This window comes from Crocuta crocuta, unplaced genomic scaffold (genome assembly GCF_008692635.1).
Source record: "Crocuta crocuta isolate KB4526 unplaced genomic scaffold, BGI_CrCroc_1.0 scaffold219, whole genome shotgun sequence".
NCBI classification, from domain to species: domain Eukaryota; kingdom Metazoa; phylum Chordata; class Mammalia; order Carnivora; family Hyaenidae; genus Crocuta; species Crocuta crocuta.
The window spans coordinates 9,207,786-9,214,555 of NW_027551572.1; the positions used below are offsets into that span (position 1 = coordinate 9,207,786).

General features: G+C 42.8%; 1 long non-coding RNA gene across 1 annotated transcript; it reads right to left on the reverse strand.

Annotated features, from left to right (window-relative positions):
• Positions 1-3,162: 3,162 nt before the first annotated feature.
• Positions 3,163-6,511, reverse strand: LOC144220870 (uncharacterized). Its single transcript, XR_013331884.1, has 3 exons — positions 6,481-6,511; positions 5,617-5,949; positions 3,163-3,391 (listed from the first exon to the last, which is right to left on the reverse strand). It is a non-coding gene; the product is annotated as an uncharacterized LOC144220870 (long non-coding RNA).
• Between the last annotated feature and the right edge of the window lie 259 nt (positions 6,512-6,770).

The following is a 6,770-nucleotide window of genomic DNA, read 5'->3' on the forward strand; positions in this document are numbered from 1 at the left end:
AGATTTACTCTGATAATGACAATTCCTAGCCTATTTCATAGACAAAAACATTTCCTTTGGTTATCACACTCTACACTATACATAGTAAACTTTGGGAGATGTATAATGCAATATAAACATTAATAGTTACACAATTGTGTTGTTTTAGAAAGACTATTTATAGAGAAAATACAAAATGCCTCCCTAAAGTATACTTAGACCTAAGCCACCATAATCTTCCTGCTCATACAGCAGGAAATCTAATACACCAGCTCAATAAACCTGTAGGAAACAAAGGTTTTATGTAGCATTAAGTGTCACAATATTAAAATGCCCACATTACTTTCAATTGCTCTTATAAGCTTCTTTTTAACAATCCAGAAAGTTGAGTGCCATTATGAGAACATTGTCCTACATAGTAAAGGATAGGGAATGCAACACAAAAACCTCATGACTTTACCTGTGTGGATCTGCGATTAACACCACGGGTGCTTTTACCCAAGGGTCTCCCTTCCTCCAACACGCCTGTCTGACACGTTTTGGGGTCATCAGGGTATGTTCTGTCAAAGGTGACAGAACATTTAAAGGGGTGTCAAAAAGCTGTGACGGCAATGGCAGCTCAGCTTGGCCACATAACCTCTTTTGGAGTTGATTCCCTTTCCTGTAAATGTAGCATTATACACTATGAGCTATTGAGGCTATAATTAGACGATAAAGCTCTTTCAAAATACCAAGTCCTTCATTCCATGAATGCTCATTACAAATGGTAATGTAGCAACAGCAAAGATCACCACCCCCAGAAGTATACGTTTTTCCCAAACAGGGACAGTTGGCTTTTGTGAGTTCTGCAGAGCATCTAGCACTCTGTCGCTGCTAATTAATACCTAATGACAATGATGAACCACTGGTGATATTCAGCTAACTAATTGGGGTCTAATAGTATCTCAGAAAGTTTCAACTTAATGGCCATTAAAATAGAATATCTTCTATTGCTATTGCACCTGCCAACTCCCCAAACTTTCTACAAACAGAAATTCATTAACCAAAGTTCTTTAATGAAATATTAATGGTACAAAAGTACTTTCTGAAGAGTTAAGAAATGCCCAGGGTCAACAAACGAATAGTTCCTTTTAAGCCAAACTTTCCCCCTTTGTGTCGCTTGGGCAAGTTCAGGCAACAGAGCCTGACAGTCCTGCACTGGGATATGTGGGTCTGACTTCACCAGGCTGTCATTTGCATGTCTTAGTGTAAGGGTGGACTGAAGGTATTTTCAATAAGGACATGGCCGCTCAGGGTTATGGAAACTATTGGGCTATAGAGACTTCATGATATTCACACATAAGGTAGCATACCATGTTATAACACACTTCTAGAACACTGGGGTAGTTTGCATGCAGGTGATGGCAAAAACCCACCCCTTCCCTCCCCTCACCCTGTGCAGATGGTCTAAGTACTGCAGCCTACAGGGAGCTCTGTGGCCCGTATCTTACAGAAAACCCCGTGAGCTAGACTATTTCTCCCCACCTTTCTAGAATATCCAACTTGTTAATGTTCACGGTCCCACAGCCACACAAACTCTTTCCAGGCAGGCCTCAGCGCGGAAGCTCTGTGAAATCTTTTGCTGATCTTCAGATATTTTTAAGTGACTTAATATGAAATATTTTAAAATCCTGACTGTTAGCACTAAAAATGTACCAGTGCATTCTGGGAATCAATGGCATTTAGCACTGCTGCCTTGTAAAAAACCAAATCCTAAATGGTTCATCCTAATGTTATTGGCAGATGTGATTTTATACTTTTAAACTCCTTGGAGTTGCTGGAAAGGAAAAGAGAACATATAGATAGGCGTATGCAGATGAAATGACATCATAAAATACCCAACTGTAAAGCAAGGGGACTCTTTGTGACTGGATTACTTGTTATTGAAGTAGGGACTTGGAGCGAAGGAGAAAGCGCATCGTCTACAACTGAATGTTTTCAATTACTTTTTTATCGTGTTCGGTCGTTCTCACCACAACACACACATCAGGACGAAAGGTTATTTTACCTTCTGAGGGAAGGACACGCACATGCAGCATTTACTTTGCAAACGGAGACCCTGTTGCCACTCACTGCTCTGCTGAAATATAGCAAATCTATCGTAGTACCTGCACGGTCACCAATATGTTGCTTTTCTGTCACATTACTCCCTTTCATCATGACATCCAATTTCATCACAATTAATTCCATTCGCCACATAGTCCACAACCAGCATACTCCGAGGCAACCTCATCACATTGGTATTTAACACCAAATATATTCCTTTTTTTTTTTTTTTTTTTTTTTACTGGAGTGGAAATGCTATAACAGAAGATGGTACCCTTTTAGTTTCTCTTTTTTAATTTCAAAACAATATTAAAATTCCTATATTATTATAGTTTAAGGACCAAAGACAAAGAAAACATGCCTTGAGTGGAAACTACCACCACAATGCAAATAACTTCAATGTAACTAACTTTCAACTGGAACCGTTCAGGGCAGGAAGTAGGCACTGAAGGACACGAGCTCAGGACAGGCACGAAGAAAAGCTGCTCCACTGAGCAAGGGCTCCTCTGCGTGAAGATCCTTGGACATATATCTGCCTCGTTATCGGTCTCTGAGGAAGAGCATATAGATGCACCTNCCCTGCCCTTTTCCTCACTCATAATATCCTATTTGGATCTAGGAAGAGGGAAATTTCATAAAATATTTTTCGCCACCCGGAAAACAATCTACCTAAACACAAATTCCTAGTGACTGTGAGGCTGGGCCCATCGCAGCCATTGTCATGCAAGCACAGTTGTAAGTAATAATGTGGCCTTTAATGACGGAATGATGGACCTGCCAAGCACTTGCTCCCGCCGTAGCCCGCCTGCATTTCCCTGCTGGAGAGCCCAGAGATGCCCATCTGGGAGTTATTAACATAGCCTCGTCAATTCAGAACCGACTTTAACATAATCCATATTTGTTGGAGAAAGTCCAACATCAGCTTGAGAACAGCAGTCACGTGCCTCAATGACACATTTCAAACAGCACACACGGAGCATGCTTGGGCAGCTAAGCAATTCAGAAATGCAAATAGCTGAAGCCCTCTCCTGACTAGATAAAAAAGGACAAATCCTTTTTGGCAAAAAAACTGGATGTCCTCTTAATGTCACAGGGAGACAACCAAACCAAGGGAAGGTACAAGTTCCAGAGGCATCAGTTTGGGTTTGGGGAGTGGCCAGGAAGGCATCTCTTGCGGTTTATTCCAATCAGGTTGGTGCAATCAATCTCAAGTCGAATCTTGGACTTCAGCTGTTGTCGGGCAGAACTGTTTGTCTGGGATGCCGGAATACAGATGCTTTTAAACCAACGCTGCCTTGTTGACATATGTATAAGCACAAACCTCCCCCTTTAAAAAAAACACACAAAGAGCTATGGGTTCCATTTTCAACATCATCTTGCTTTTTATTCTGAATGGGTTATCTGCTATAAACACATCCCTGGAAGAAGCTGGATGGGCTATGCCCCTAAATATGAGTCCTCGGGAAATTAAATTATATCAAAATGTCATGGAAGGGCTCTGGAAGTTATCTCCAAACTAGGCACGGGTCTTTGTGGGTATAGAACACCATCCCCACCCCTCATACTTTTTCAATGACTTTAACATGCTGAAAATACAGTTCATCAACCACATTCCTTTGGTTGATAGATATTATTTGTGGTGTCTATGCTTTACAAGGGAAATAAGGAGTAAGAAGGGGGAAAAGCATTTCTTTGAGGCCACCACCCATTTCTATTGATGTGGAATTGGGTGAAACTGTCATAAAACCCTATTTTTAGAATATGTAAATCAAAGCCAAATGCAGATTCTTCCTTCAAATATTTAAGTAGATTCACATGGCTGGGACACTAGATAGTAGTTTTGTACCAGTAGAACATTTTCTGCATTTGATAATTATGTTGTGGTCGTATGAAAGGATGCTCTTGCTCTTGCAAGATACATGTTGAAGTATTTAGGAATAAAGGGTTACGATATTTGCAACATTCTCTTGGAGAACTCAACAAGAAACATAATAAGAATGAATATATATACCCTGAAAGAGCAAACAAACATGGCAAAATGTACACATAGTGAACCTGGTTGAAGGGTCTGGGTGTATTCTGTATATCATTTTGGCAACTTCTTGGTAGATGTGAAATTTTTCAAAATGTTGGAAATAAAATGAACTAGACTCACAGATACTATTCTGGAATTTAAAATAATAGAATTCACTGTTTGGAAACGTTCTCTCATTTACTAGTCTTTGTTTAATGATTCTATTTTGTATAAAGGTAGAATGTCCTGGAAGGAGAGGGAGCTAGAGAGTAAGAAAAACTGAGGGGGCACTACTCTACTGAGGGATGGGAGAGTGAGGGGAAGAGACACAAAAAATGAAAGGAGTAAGATAGGAGGGAAGAGAGTTTTGATAAAAGGAGAAAGCACACCTTGGTGAGGTTCTGAGCCTATCAGGAGCAGCCAGGGACAAGGGCTTGAGGCTGGGAAGTAGAGGGCAGAGGTCTTTGGACAAAGGTCTTACCTGCTGGGGAGACAGAATGCAAAACTCCCATTCTTCCCCTCCCAGCAGAAGAGGATTGGGCAGCCTCGTCGCTAAGAGCAGCATGACCTTCCCTCCTCTGGAGTGGAATGCAGCCACGAGGCACCTGGAGGCTAGTCTGAGCCTTGTGCCACAGAGCTGGACATAGGCAGTGCCACAAAATGTGTGTGCCCCATACCCCGCCCTGGTGTAGAAACCCATCAGGTCCTGGGACCTAAAAGGTAGGGCTGGGTATGGGGGGAAGGTGATCTTTAGACCGTTGACATGTCTCTTTTGCCACATGACTTTTGATATGTGGTTTGGGGAAGATAGAAAGTATAAAATAGTCAATCAGTTGCCTTCATCAGAGTAGCTGTGGTTTTGAATTCACCCCTGTGGGCTGCAGAAAACCCTGGTGGTGAAAGAGCTCACTACAATTGTTCAGCCTAGGTTGGGAACCAAGATATGCCCAGAAAAAGTGTCCATGATAGTGAATAGCCATCAGAGCAGGAGGAGGTACAGATATAAAAACAAGGGGAAAGAAAAGGGTCGGGGGAGATGGAGAAAAAAGCGGTCAAGTGGTCTGATGTGTCAGAGTGATGCATCCTAGTTATGGGTCACAGAATTCTAATTATGGCTATACCCAACTGGTGGGCCACTCCAAGTAGCCACCCCAATGAGGAGCGGCTTCAGGGATCTCTCTTGCCTCTGAATTCTGGCAGGGGGAGCCCTCTATGGTTGGCTCTGCCCAGAGTCCAGAAATTCCCATGGACTGATCCCAACAAAGCCAAGGGAACCAAAGTCTTTCTTTGGTCTTGAAATAAGTTGGAGCAGGAAGCAGTTTAAAGAAGTTGCTTGCTTTTGTCTTGCTCATCCTATCCTCCAAGAGTTACTCCATAGTTTAGAGCAACACTATTTGTCCCCAGGGAAGGAAAGGGCCTCAAACAGCTTCAAAATTCACTGCCGAGGTCAACTAACCAGTGCCAAACAAAAGACCCCGGGAGTTCATAGACCCACACGCAGAGAAACACTGGGTCTGTGTCTCCTTCTTGTAGCTCACCCTGGTCCTCGCTTTCAGCGTCATGGTGTCTTTGTGTGACCATCTTCTGGTTTTCTGCTCCCCTTGCTGTACATTCATTTAAGCTGATCTTCCTTATAGAGAAAGATTAGGGGGTGGAGAGTAGAATTTGTTCTGGGCCCTGCACTGTCCTGGAGATGGCCCCGGGCAGAGAGGCACTGGGGGTTCAGAGCTAGTCTGTTCAGGGATCCGTCCCGGAGCTGTGTCATCTGTGGTTTTCTCTCATGGAGTTCAGGACATTTGGCTTCTTTGATGCAGTGGTATTTTGCACAGAGCATTCAGTAGGATGGAGACAGTGAAGTTTCCATGTGGGCTCTGAGGAAAATGCCAAGTGACTGATATAAAAGCTTAGTCTGAGAATTGACCATAGCACATTAAAAGTTACATCCTAGGGAAATCATGTTTGTTCTTTTAAATGGGACAACTCTTCAGCCAAAAGCAGCAAATGAAGTGCCTGTTCCTTCCCATGATGGGAAGGGTTGCTCAGTTCACACTGTGAGGCAAATGTATGTAGAATATTACCGATTCAGGCTAAATTGCTGCCTCATTAGGGTTATTTGGAATTTTGTTTAAAACCTCAATTTCTCACAAAAACATAACAGAAGGGGAAATACGGTTGCCTGAAGTAAGGAGGGACATCAATGCCACGACTCCACCACATGCCAAGGGTTCTGGGGTCCCACATCCTTCATGCTCCTCTCCCACACTTTGTCCTGGCTACACTTCCCTTCATGGTCCTGTGGAAGACTTATTCCTACAGACATCTACTGGAGCCTGAGCCAGCAGTGTTTGTACTTTTAGATCGGCAGTGTTGAAATGAAACCTACATCTAAGAGACCAACATACCAGGAGACATCTTAGTTCGCATCTACTTAACCATCGAACCTGGAGCCATAAGAGAATTATACACAGGGAAGTGGAGACCTTGGAATGTTAGAAAAGATCTAGAATACGGAATTCTGTCTAGCAGACCAAAGCAATCTGGATAACGCAGAAAGTTCTACAAGGCAGTGAAAATGAACATCGTATATTTACTCTTGGGATGTGTCCATTGCTCGTTTTCAGCCCCACAGAGCAACACCCTGGCACGCCTCCCCACAGGCCACAGAGTCATTATACTGAGCCATATCTGGGAA